Raw genomic sequence first — 13,967 nt, 5'->3', positions numbered from 1 at the left:
AAAAAATTGCCTTTAGAAAATAAAAATATGGGAGGTTTGAATGGATCTCGGGTTTCAAGTTCAAGTTCAAGTGAGTTTATTGTCATGTGTCCCTGTATAGGACAATGCAATTCTTGCTTTGCTTAAGCACACAGAAAATAGTAGGCATTTACTACAAAACAGATAAATGTGTCCATATACCATGATATAAATATATACACACATGAATAAATAAACTGGTAGTGCAAATAACAGAAAGTGGTTGCTAATAATCAGAGTTATTAATATCAAAATAAAAGCTATAATGTACTGATGTAGCTGTTGAATTTATGCTGAAATTAATTCGTAGGGGCACGGGGGAGTTGGCAGGTGAAAAGGGAACAAAATGAATGAGCCCTCGCATTGTTTGGGGGAGGCCTTCACCGCCTCATTGAATGCGCGCCGGGGTGGAAGATTGCAACCTTCACGTGGTCCGCCCTGTTTCGACTAATGCAATCAACTCGACATGCACAAACGGAAGATCAAATAGAACAAGATGTCCAACAACTTTAGGCTGTACACGCCACACGAAAGAAGAAGAAGAAGTAAAAGTCCGCTCCCACCCACCCGCCCCTGAGGCAACCCCGGCCAATCGGCCACCTCAGGACGCGATATCAGGTTTGATGTCGGTGATTCAGATCTCTTGAGAAGAAGAAATAGGTAAGAAAAGCCAACTTTTCCACGCAATCACCTCCATCAATTCCCAATTGGTGAATAATTTGCCCAACGTTCAATATTAGAGGCGCAAACCTTGGATTCTTCTGCAAACTTCCCGCTTGAGACTCCATGACTCTCACTGAGTTTGTCTGCAACAGATGCTGGTCGTCACATTCCCCAACCATATCGTGTTTCAGCTCACCTACTGCTGAAACACTCGTTGTTACCTTTGTGTCCCGTGGACTTAACCATTCCATTGTTCATAAGTTATAGGAGCAGAATTAGGCCCTTCGGTCCATCAAGTCTATTCTGCCATTCAATCATGCCTGATCTGACTTTCCCTCTCAACCCCATTCTCCTGCCTTCTCCTCATAACCCCTGACACCCTGAATGTTACTCCCCTGCCGGAAAGTTGAGGTCATTCAAATTCGACTCCCAAGTCCAAAGATGTACTGAGTTATGTTTACCCATTATTTGTGCTTGCTGACCATTTTGTTAAAAACTACCTTGTCTTTAAAACTGTTTTCCTTGCATCAAATCAGCTATGTGCAGAATTTCTCTGCAGTCTTCTTCGACAATCCATCATATTATTTGCTAGGTTACTTCATTTCTTACCCCAAACCAATAGGTCCACAGATTGCAGCTGCATTTCCACCTATCAACGTCCTAATCTCAGAAAATGAATCATTTCCTATCCATTTATCTTTCTATTTTCATTTTAAAAAAAACAATTATTTTGAAACAATTTGAAAAGAATTGTTTTTTTTTTGGAACAATTATGAGGCATCAGATCAGATTGAATTTAATGATACTCTTGTAAAGTATGTAAGATTTACCACAGAGGCAGTAGTTTCAGGAAAGGATAGAGAACTTTGGATGAGTTAGAGTTTGTCAATGCTAAAGTCGGAGCACTGGAACTGAAAGCGTTGCAGTAAAACTGCTGAGAAGAACGGCATTTGCATGCTAACTATCTTGGGGGTGAAATTGGGAAGTAATGAGAACATCTATATTTTAGAAAGTTGGATTGAGTTAGTGTTTTGTGAAACCTTTGGGATCAAACAGAGCACAGAGTTGCTGTACTTTAGGGCCCATTCTATTTGCATAATCTTCCAATAAGTTTTCATCTGTTCATTGCAACATTCAATTCCATTTGCAATTCAAATAATAATGTAATCCATGCCTGCAAGCAGCAAATCATACGTAATATTCAGTCATGTTGTAACTAATTCTTGTTACTTACAGAAGTGGCAGGCAATGACCATCTGCAATAAAGTAACATTTAACCACCCACCAGTGATAGTCAATGGCATTACCATTGTTAACTGCTCTGTCAATGTTACAGGGGCCATAATCAAACTGGGCCAACCTCACAAACACTATGGATAAAAACTGCTAGTCAGAGGCTGGGTGTCCTGTATTGAGTGGTTCACTTTATATTTAACCAAATCATTTCCTCATTTCCATCATCCATGTAATAATAATAATAATATATTTTATTGTCATTTCTCTCTCCCGCCTTTCTTAAAAAGTGGGATAACATTAGCTACCCTCCAATCCACAGGAACTGATCCTGAATCTATAGAACATTGGAAAATTATCACCAATGCATCCACGATTTCTAGAACCACTTCCTTAAGTATCCTGGGATGCAGACCATCAGGCCCTGGGGATTTATCAGCCTTCAGTCCCATCAGTCTACCCAACACCATTTCCTGCCTAATGTGGATTTCCTTCAGAAGTGTGATGTAGCTATAGAATCGGAGAGATTGAGTTATACAGCACAAAGCAGGTTTTCTAGCCGAACTCATCCATGTTGATAAAGTTGCCAAGCCAATCTCATCCCATTTGCCTTCATCCAGACCATATCCTTCCAAACCTTGCCAACCCATGTACTTATCCATGTACCTACCCATGTACTTATCCATGTACTTTTGATGTCCAAGGGGACGGCGCCTCCATGTGATATTTTGTGTGTAAACGACAATTCATAATGATCTTTTGACCCAAGTTCCAGGGTCAAGTACAATTTCCTCCATAGTGTTTGGGCCAAAGACCCATCATTTATTTATTTGCCTCTGTACTCCATGATTTGAGATTTGTAATATGAAAAAAAATCACATGTGGGTAAAGTGCACATTGTCAGATTTTAATAAAGGCCATTTGTATACAATTTGGTTTCACCAGGTAGAAATTACAGCAGTGTTTATACATAGTCTCCCCCCCCCCCCCCCCCCCCCCCCCCCATAAGGTTTGGGACACAGCAATGTCATGTAAATGAAAGTAGTTATATTTAGTATTTTGTTGCATATCCTTCGCATGCAATGACTGCTTGAAGTCTGCAATTCATGGACATCACCAGTTTCTGGGTGTTTTCTCTGGTGATGCTCTGCCAGGCCTGTATTGCATGCATCTTTAGCTTGTGCTTGTTTTGGGGGCTAGTCCCCTTCAGTTTTCTCTTCAAAATATAAAAAGCATGCTCAATTGGGTTCAGATCGGGTGATTGACTTGGCCACTCAAGAATTGACCATTTTTTAGCTTTGAAAAACTCCTTTGTTGGTTTAGCCGTATATTTGGTATCATTATCTTGCTGTAGAATGAACCGCTGGATAATGAGATTTGAGGCATTTGTTTGAACTTGAGCAGTTAGGATGTGTCTATACACTTCATAATTCATTATGCTACTACCATCAGCAGTTGTAATATCAATGAAGATAAGTGAGCCAGTACCTTCAGCAGCCATACATGCCCAGGCCATAACACCCTCACCACTGTGTTTCACAGATGAGGTGGTATGCTTTGGATCTTGGGCAGTTCCTTCTCTCCTCCATACTTTGCTCTTGCCATCACTCTGATATTAGTTAATCTTCGTCTCATCTGTCCACAAGACCTTTTTCCGGAACTGTGGTTGCTCTTTTAAGTACTTCTTGGCAAACTGTAACCTGGCCATCCTATTTTTGCAGCTAACCAGTGGTTTGCATCTTGCAGTGTAGCCTCTGTATTTCTGTCCATGAAGTCTTCTGCGGACAGTGGTCATTGACAAATCCACACCTGAAGAGTGTTTCTGATCTGACGGACAGGTGTTGGGGATTTTTCTTTATTATAGAGAGAATTCTTCTGTCATCAGCTGTGGAGGCCTTCCTTGGCCTGCCAGTCCCTTTGCGATTAGTAAGCTCACCAGTGCTCTCTTTCTTCTTAATGATGTTCCAAACAGCTGATTTTGGTAAGCCTAACGTTTGGCTGATGTCTCTAACAATTTTATTCTTGTTTCTCAGTATCATAATGGCGTCTTTGACTTTCATTGGCACAACTTTGGCCAACATGCTGATAAACAGCAATAAAGTTTCCAAAGGTGATGGAAAGACTGGAGGAAAGACTAGGTGCTGAGAGCTCTCTTATACTTGAATTAAGGAGGCAATTAAACACACCTGAGCAATTACAAACACCTATGCGTGCCCTGAAATGGGGGGGACTATGTATAAACACAGCTGTAATTTCTACATGGTGAAACCAAAATGTATCAAAATGGCCTTTATTAAAATCTGACAATGTGCACTTTAACCACATGTGATTTTTTTCTATTACAAATCTCAAATTGTGGAGTACAGAGGCAAATAAATAAATGATGGGTCTTTGTCCCAAACATTATGGAGTGCAATATCTCTGAGCAGTTGCAGAAAATTCTCAAGAGGGAGTGTGAGCAGCCATAGGTTATTATACATATTGTTATTAATGACACTGGTAGAAAAAAAGGGATGAAATCCGGCACAACGAATATAGGGAGTAGGCAGAAGATTCAGAAGGATCTCAAGAGTACTCTGGATTACTTCTGAAGCCACGTGTTAGTGAGAGTAGGAATAGGAGGATAGTGTGAATGGATGTGTGTCTTGCGAGCAAATGTAAGCCTGGATAGAGTGGATGTGGAGAGAATGTTTCCACTAGTGGGTGAGTCTAGGACCAGAGGTCATAGTCTCAGAATAACATGACGTTCCTTTAGAAACGAGGTGAGGAATTTATTTCGTCAGAATGTGGTGATTCTGTGGAACTCATTGCCACAGAAGGCTGTGGAGCCCTCAATGGATATTTTTTAGGAAGAGGTAGATAGATTCTTGATTAGTACGGGTGTCAGAGGCGATGGGGAGAATACAGGAAAATGGGGTTGAGAGGGAAAGATAGATCAGCCATGATTGAATGGCGGAGTAGACGATGGGCCGAGTGGCCTAAATATTTTCCCATGAACTTATGAACCTTTGTAAGGAATAGGAGTCTCACAGTTCATGAAAGGAGACTGTGATGTAATCTTTAAGAGTGAAGGATGTTCTCTATCCCTGTTTACCGTGGGCAGGATTGCCTATACAACGTCACGATGCTGAATTTGTGTTGGAAGTGCTTTGACGTGTTTTGAATGAAAGAATACAGTTGCATATGGATGTAGCCTTTGTTATTCAGCAAAGCTTTTACGACAAAGAAATGTCAGTCAAACACTTCTGCACTCTGCAAATTCGAAAGCCCTGGGATGAGTCATTTCTCTTTCATTCACATTGGTTCCCCATGAGGATATTGCATAATATATCATCAAAACTGGAGTGAGAGGTCGCTAACTCTCTTCCATGCAAAGTGGAAAATACAGAAAAACATTTCATAGATTAATAATAACAGTTACCATATTCTGATGGGCAACTTTTTCACACAGAGGGTCGTGGGTATATAGAACCAGAGAAAGTAGTTAAGACAAGTACAATAACAATATTTAAAAGATTCTTGGCCAGGTACATAAAGAGGAACGGTTTGGGAGGGAAATGGATTAAATGCAGGCAAATGGGATGAGGTTAGATGGGGGCATCTTGGTTGTTATGGATGTTGGGTCAAAGGGCTAGTTTCCATGTTGTATGACTCTATGTGTCTATGTCTTCTGTGTTGGGGATGACCTGTACAAGAAGACCTGGTTGCATCTGAACTGGATGGAAATTCAATATCCTGGTGGGGGAGATTTGCTAGAATTAAAGCCCTGTCCCACTGTATGAGTTAATTCAAAGAGTTCTCCCAAGTTTGCCCTGATTCGAACTCGGAGATTTACGGTAATGGCCGCTCGTCGGTACTCGGGCCTCTCGTGGACGTTTCTCAACATGTTGAAAAATCTTCACGAGTCTTCCCGAGCTCACCGCGTTTCTCGAGTACCTGCCGTTAGCGTTACGAGACGCTAAGTGACGTCCCCGAACTCCGACGTACCCGCTACGTTCATTCTCCGTGCTTATCACGAGTTTGATTTTTTTTTAAACTCGGGAGAGCACTTGAATGAACTCGTACAGTTGGACAGAGCCATAACTTGGGAGGATTTAAATTGTGGGAAAGTTATTAGAGGTGATAATAAGAGGCAGGATTTACATGCATTTGGAAAGCCAAGGACTGTCTGGGATAGTTAGCATGGCTTTGTGCATGGGAAATCATGTCCCACATATTTGAGTTACTGAAGAGCAGTGTAGTAGGTATTGTTTACACAGACTTTAGTGAGGACTTTGATAAGGTGCTACATTTTAGGTTAATCTGGAAAGTTAGATCACTTAGGATCCAGGGCAAGCTAACCAATTGGATAAAACATTGTCTTGAAGTTGTGAGACAGAGGGTGGTAGAAGATAGTTTTTTTGACTGGAGGCTAATAACAAGTGTGCTATAGGAGGTGGTGGATCCACTGTTGTTCATTATTTATATTTAAGATTTGGCTGTGAATGAGGGTGGTTAGTAAGTTCATCGGTGACACCAAAATTGGTGGTCTAGTCATCAGTGAAGAAGGTTCCATGAGATCCGCTCTCTTCTGAAGTCCAGATCCCGGGCATTCAGGTCTGGAGATACAGAGGTCGACAAGAAATCCAGATACGACCTTGGTAAGGCCATCAAAAAGGCTAAAACGGACTTCTGCTCAAAGCTGGAGGATGAGACAGATGTTCGGCAGCTGTGGCAGGGCTTGAACGCCATCACCTCCTACAAGGCAAAATCAGGGGGCAGCTCAATTGTCAGCGAAGCATCACTCCCTGATGAGCTCAACGCGTTTTACGCACGCTTTGATAGGGAGAATACTGATGTGCCTTCCTGAGCCCCCAGTCGCCGTGATGGTATTTCAGTCACAGTCATAGAGGTCGACATCAGAAGATCCTTCAGGAGGGTGAACCCTCGGAAAGCACCTGGACCTGATGGTATACCCGGTCGTGTTCTAAAAACCTGTGCGGACCAACTGGCTGGAGTTTTTACAGACATTTTCAACCTCTCACTTCTGAGGTCTGAGGTTCCCACCTGCTTAAAAAGGGCATCAATAAGAGTAAGGTGACGTGCCTCAATGACTATCGACCAGTCGCACTAACGCCTGTGGTGATGAAGTGCTTTGATAGGTTGATTATGGTGCATATCTACTCCTACCTCGACAAGAACCTCGACCCACTGCAGTTCGCTTACCGCCACAACAGATCAACGGTGGATGCGATCTCACTGGCTCTCCACTCCGCTCTGGACCACTTGGACAACAAAAACTCATATGTCAGGCTGTTATTCATTGACTACAGCTCGGCATTTAATACCATCATCCCCTCCAAGCTGGTTACCAAGCTCTCAGATCTGGGCTCTGCGCATCCCTCTGCAATTGGATCCTCGACTTCCTCATCCACAGCCCACAGTCTGTCCGTATTGGTGGAAATGTGTCATCCTCGAAACAATCAGCACGGGAGCACCTCAAGGCCGTGTGCTCAGCCCTCTGCTGTACTCACTCTATACTCATGACTGCGTAGCCGGACATAGTGCGAACTCCATCATCGACGACACCACTGTTGTGGGACCAAATGATGCCAGCACAATAACCTGGCACTCAACACCAGCTAAACCAAGGAACTGATTGTGGACTTTGGAAGGGATAGGGTAGGGATCCACAATCATGTTTATATCAAAGGGACGATGGTGGAAAGGGTCAAGAACTTCAAATTCCTGGACGTGCATATTTCCGAAGATCTTTCCTGGTCACAGCACACTGATGCAATCATAAAGAAAGCACATCAGCGCCTCTACTTTCTGAGAAGATTACGGAGAGTCGGTATGTCAAAGAGGACTCTCTCGAACTTCTACAGGTGCACAGTAGAGAGCAGCTGGCCGGTTGCATCGTGGCTTGGTACGGGAACCTGAGCGTCCACGAGTGGAAAAGAATGCAGAAAGTTGTGACCACTGCCCAGTCCATCATCAGCTCTGACCTCCCCACCATTGAAGGGATCTATCACAGTCGCTGCCTTAAAAAGGCTGCCAACATCATCAAGGACCCACACCATCCTGGCCACACACTCATCTCTCCGCTGCCATCAGGTAGAAGGTACAGGAGCCTGAAATCTGGTACATCCAGGTTCAGGAACAGCTACTTCCCCACAGCCATCAGGCTATTAAACTTGCCATCAAACAAACTCTGAACTATAATAGCCTATTGCACTTTATCTGTTTAGTGATGTGTATATATATGGTCTATGCTATATAGACACACTGAACTGTTCTGTATTTATGCTTACAATACTCTGTTGTGCTGCAGCAAGCACGAATTTCATTGTCCTATCCAGGACATGACTATAAACTCTCGACTTCTTGACTTGAATGAGCTGTCAGGGGAAGCTATAGATGCGGATAGAATTATGTCTTAAAAAAGACATTTGGGTAGATATTTGGATAAGAAGGGTTTAGAGGGCTCTGGACCAACTGTAGGCAAATGGGACCAGGCTGGTTAGCATGGGTAAGGTGGGCTGAAGGGCCTGCTTCCATGCTGTACAGCTATGATTCTATGACTCTAATTCTGACTCTGAAAACACAGAGAGTAAGAATAAGCAGACTGTTTTCAAGTTGGCAGACTGTTAAGGTGGTTTGCCACATAGATCAATGCCCGCAACTAACCATAATTAACTTTAATGCATTATATGATACGTTAGAGTGCAATATATAAAAGTGACTGATTACATAAACCTGGGTGGGACAGTGAGTGATGAGAAGGAGGCAAGTTTTTTTCTCCCATTGAAATAGGTCAAGTAAGTGGGAAAGAAAGTGGCAGATGATATATTAAATAGGAAAATGTGTGGGTATGTTTTTAGATAGAATACAAAATGATTATTTTTGAGTCTGCAGTTGAAATGCTGCAAACACTCAGCTGGAAATTATTTTGGCATCAGGTGTTACCTTGGCTCCTAAGAGCATCTAGCATCTAACAATATTTTGGTAGTATATGAATAGATTAGAATATTTGTTGCTAAAATATCCTCTATGAAGAGTACCCCAATGATCAAGCCTCAAGTCCTTGGGGGGGGGGGGGGGGGGGGGGGGGAGTGTAAGGCTGGTGATATGATGGATTGGGCTGTGTCCAAAGTCTCAACAATTTATTGTGGTCTTATGCAGAGCAGTTGCTGCACCAAGCTGTGATGCACACTGACAGGATGTCTTCTGTGGTGCATCTATCGAAATGAGTAAGAATCATTGGAAACATGCCGAATGTCGTTAGTCTTTAGAGGAAGTAGAGGCATTGATGCGCTTCTTTGGTTAAACGAGGTCAAATTGTTGGTGATATTTACATCTAGTAACTTGAAGCTTTTGACTATCTCCAGTTCAGTAATGTTGAGGTTGACTGGTGCTTGCGTGCGCCCCCAACTTGAAGATGTTGTTTAGTTAAGTTTTTGGTTTTTAGGTTTGTGTTATGTGTGGGAGGGGGAGGGGGTTGAAACAGGGCTTTCTGTCTCTCCGGGGGGAATGCGACTTTCGCTGCGTCTGCGCTGAGGCCTAATGGCGGAGCTGGCGACCTCGAGGCTCCGGAGGCAGAGCCTGTCAGGACTCGCCCTGGGCTCGCTCCCGTGAGGGCGGCCCGGCTGGAACGGCGCTCCCGTGAGGGGCTGAGACGCTCCCGTGAGGGCGGCCTGGCTCGAGGGTAATGGCGCTCCCGTGAGGGCGGTCCAGCTCGAGGGTAATGGCGCTCAAGTGAGGACGGCCCGCCTCGAGGGTAACGGCGCTCCGGTGAGGGCGGCCTGGTTCGAGGGTAACGGCGCTCCCGTTAGGGCGGCCCAGCTCGAGGGTAACGGCGCTCCCGTGAGGGGCTGAGACGCTCCCGTGAGGGCGGCCTGGCTCGAGGGTAACGACGCTCCCGTGAGGGCGGCCTGGCGCGGGGCTGAGACGCTCCCATGAGGGCGGCCTGGCCTGAGGGTGGAACGGTGCTCACGTGAGGGCGACCCGGCTCGGGGCTGGAACGGTGCTCTGGTGGCTGTGACGGCGTTCTGGCGGCGGTGGCCTGAGTCTGGGGTTCGGCCGCCGGCCAGTGGACGACGTCGTCAACAGCTGCGTCCACTGGACTGGACGGCGGCAGCTTCGACCACCCCCGGGCCGCGGTGTTTGAACCGGCCCGTTCGCGGAGCTCGGTGAGCCGCGGGACTGACTTACCATCGCCCGGTGGGGTATCGCATCAGCGCAGAGGGAGAAGAGGAGGGAAGAGACAGCAGCCCTAAGATTTTTGCCTCCACCACAGTGAGGAGGTGCTTGGTGGACTCACTGTGGTGGATGTTAATTTGTGTTTACTGTCTGTTCTGTTGTTTATTATTGTATGTATTGCTGCAGGTAACAACATTTCGTTCAGACCGTAAGGTCTGAATGACAAATAAAGGATCTAAATCTAAAAAATAATGTCGATAACCAACTTCATCATTCTGCCGACACTGAGGGAGAGATTGTCTTGGCACTAAGATTGTTTGCCCTCCCTGCCTCACATGTCAGTTTTCTCTGTAAATGTTAACCCTACTTTCAGTCTGAAGAAGGGTCTTGACCCGAAACTCCACCAATCCATGTTCCCCAGAGATGTTGCTTGACTTGCTGAATTACAACAGCACTTTGTGTCCTTTTGTGTATTAACCAGCATCTGCAGTTATCTCTCCTTTATCTGTTTCTGCTTCTTTATGTAATCTTTTGCACAGGTGCTGGGACAAAGCCAAAGAGACTGGGCAGGGATTAGTGTTCAATAGTGCTTCTTTCATATTGAAGTAAAAAACATTGATGGAAGAGGAGGCATTGGGAATGAAATATGATTTCAGTGGGCATCGGTTGTATCGGGAGGGGGGAAAGGGGAAGAGGAAGAAGACATGACAGGAAGTGTAGATGATATGTGCATGTACCTTTAATATAGTGACCTCACCACTACTAACCACTCCCCATATCCGAAGTATAATTACAACCTCCCCACCCACTGTTCTCTCTTTAGTTCCCGTGACAGACCACGTACAGCTAGTGCTCATTGTAATGTTACAGTATGTTACAGTATGAATAAACAAAGTAAAGTTACAGTGTGTTGATGACACATCTTTACATGGTGTCATATCTCTTACCCTTGCGCCTCCTGTTTATCGGTTGTTTAATTACTTTTGCCCCAGTTTCCCGTTCCCTTTCTCTATTTCCTCGTTATGGCCTCTTCTTGCCGCAAGCCCGATGTGCTTGTTTTCGATTCCGACATTGCCCATCGTTGGGATGTCTTTAGACGTGACTTCGACCACTATGTCACGATCGCTCATCCTGCCGCCACCCCTGAGGTCAAGGCTTCTCTGCTTCTCAACCTGGCTGGTCCCGATGCCCTGGAACAGTCTGAATCATTCGTCTACACTGCGGGTGAAACTGCTCGGGACCCGGTATGTTTATTGGCTAAGTTTCCCGCGATGTGCGACATCCCCTCTAACTGCATCTTAGAGCGTTTTAAACTGTTCGGGCGGCGTCAGAACTCGGGTGAATCTATTGAGAATTACGTCGCTGCGCTGCGACACCTGGCCAGGCGGTGCCGCCTTGGCACGCTGACCCCCGATGAACTGACCAGGGACATTATGGTTTATGGTCTACGCGATGAAAAGCTGAGGGCTGAACTTTTGCGGAAGCCCGACCTGTCTTTTGATGAGGCTATGCACGCCTGCCGTCTGGCCGAAGCTGTCACCTCGGCGGTGTCACCGGCTGATCACGATATTAACTTTGCCAGTGTTGCTAGCCGTCGGCGGTACACGGCCCCGCCACGACCACGGGGGTCCGGCACTGCTCCAGGGGGAGGCACCCCGCAGCGTTGCCCCAATTGCAACTTTGCCACTCATCAATTCAATGTGTGCCCTGCCTTGGGTAAAACATGCAACTACTGCAGGAAACTGAACCATTTCTCTGCTGCCTGCCGTTCCCGTGGGAAGCCTGTTGCTGCTCCACGGCGTATGTTAAACATCTTGGTGCAAGCTGATAGCGCGCTCGGTTCCCAGAACCAGCCTGACGAACTCCCTGTGTCTGACTCGGGTTCCTCCCAGGGGGAGACCAGCATATTTTCACTGTTGGATGCACCTGCTCTGATAACGGACCCTTCAGTTTGTGTAACTGTGAACAACTCGACCTTCACCGCGAAGATTGATACTGGGGCGGTCACAAATGTAATGTCAACAAGCCTCTTCAGGAAGATAAGGGCTAATGAGCAAGTTACTTCTGATCGCTCCACTTTGCATGCTTACGGGGGAGGGGTGCTCGTTCCTGTGGGAAAGGCAACTCTGCACTGCAAGATACTGGAGTCCACTCGGCCCCTCACTTTCTATCTTCTCAATTCCAACTGCATCACCCTGTTGGGCATCCAAGCATGCCAGGACTTGGGCCTAGTCTCCTTCCACCGTGACATCCACGAGGTGCAGGCCCTGATGAACCCCCTGATCGAATATCCTGACCGTTTTGACGACGAGCTGGGCAAGCTGCCCTGCAACTACAAGATTGTTGTCGACTGCAAGACGTCCACCACACCGCGTCTCCTTCGCCATGAAGGATAAAGTTGAATCGACGCTGCATGGCATGGTAACAATGGGCATCCTGAAGGCGGTGAGCGAACCCACCCGGTGGGTCTCCACCATGGTTGTTGCCGCGAAAAAGGACAAAAGCGAGATACGCATTTGCATCAACCCCAAAGATCTGAACCTGGCCATCAAACGCCCGCACTACCCCATGCGAACAGTAGAGGACGTCACTGCACAGGTTGGCCCGGCCACAATCTTTTCTGTTCTCGATGCCAAGAGTTCCTTCTGGCAGATACCGCTCGGTGAGCAGTCCTCCTACCTGACAACTTTTAGCACCCCCTTCGGCAGGTTCCGGTTCCTCCGAATGCCATTCGGGATCAACTCTGCTAGCGAGGTGTTCCAACGGACAATGGAGCAGCTGTTCGCCGGTCTACCGTGTGCTATCATCGTTGACGACATCCTGGTCTATGGTAAGGACGCCGCTGAGCACGACTTCAACCTCCGCCAAGTCCTGGACTGGGCCCGGAAGATCAACTTGAAATTGAACCCCAAGAAATGCCGATTCCGCGTCCCAGAGGTCACATATGTTGGACATGTATTCACGGCCTCGGGGCTGAAACCCGACCCGCAGAAGACGACTGCCATCTCCGGGATGTCTTCACCCACTGACGTGCCCAGCCTGCAACGTTTCCTGGGCATGGTTAACTACCTGGGGAAGTTCATCCCCGACCTCAGCGAGCTGAGCGCGCCCCTGAGGGACTTGATTAAGAAGGACACTGCCTGGGCTTGGTTCCCTCAACACCAGAAAGCTTTTGACGTCCTGAAGTCCAGGCTGGTCAGCACCCCCACACTCAAATGTTTTGACCTGAAGCGTCCCATTGTCATCACCTGCGACGTCTCCCAGTTCGGGCTTGGTGCCGCTTGTCTACAGCTCCACGACGGCCTGCAGCTGCCTGTTTCCTACGCGTCCCGCACCATGACCCAGGCCGAGCAGCGCTCTGCTCAGATAGAGAAGGAGTTGCTGGCCGTGGTGTTTGCCTGCTCCAAGTTCAAGGACTACATCCTGGGCAACAACTTTCACAATCGAACCGACCACCAGCCGCTGGTCACCATCCTCAACAAGCCGATCCATGTTGCCTCATCCCGACTGCAGCGCATGATGCTGCAGCTCCAGCGTTTTACGTTCGAGATTGTCTATCGTAAGGGCAAAGACATGTTCGTGGCCGACACGCTATCCCGCGCACCGCTGACGTCCACCGATCGCCACCCCTATGCAATGTCTGACTTGATGGTGCTCAATGTCAATATTGTACCTTCACAGCAGATGCAATCCCTGGTCCAGCACACTGCCAGTGATCCTGCCCTGCAGCAGCTTGCTGCCGTCATCCAGCAAGGCTGGCCCGACCGTCATTCCGCTTTGCCGGCTGGTGCCGTGCCCTACTTCCTGGTCCGTGATGAGCTCGTGCTGCACGACGGCGTGGTCGTGAAGGGGCACAAGGTTGTTGTGCCTGC

This window comes from Amblyraja radiata, chromosome 3, assembly GCF_010909765.2.
Source record: "Amblyraja radiata isolate CabotCenter1 chromosome 3, sAmbRad1.1.pri, whole genome shotgun sequence".
In the NCBI taxonomy this organism is placed as follows: domain Eukaryota; kingdom Metazoa; phylum Chordata; class Chondrichthyes; order Rajiformes; family Rajidae; genus Amblyraja; species Amblyraja radiata.
Note: the sequence above shows the minus strand (reverse complement) of the source record.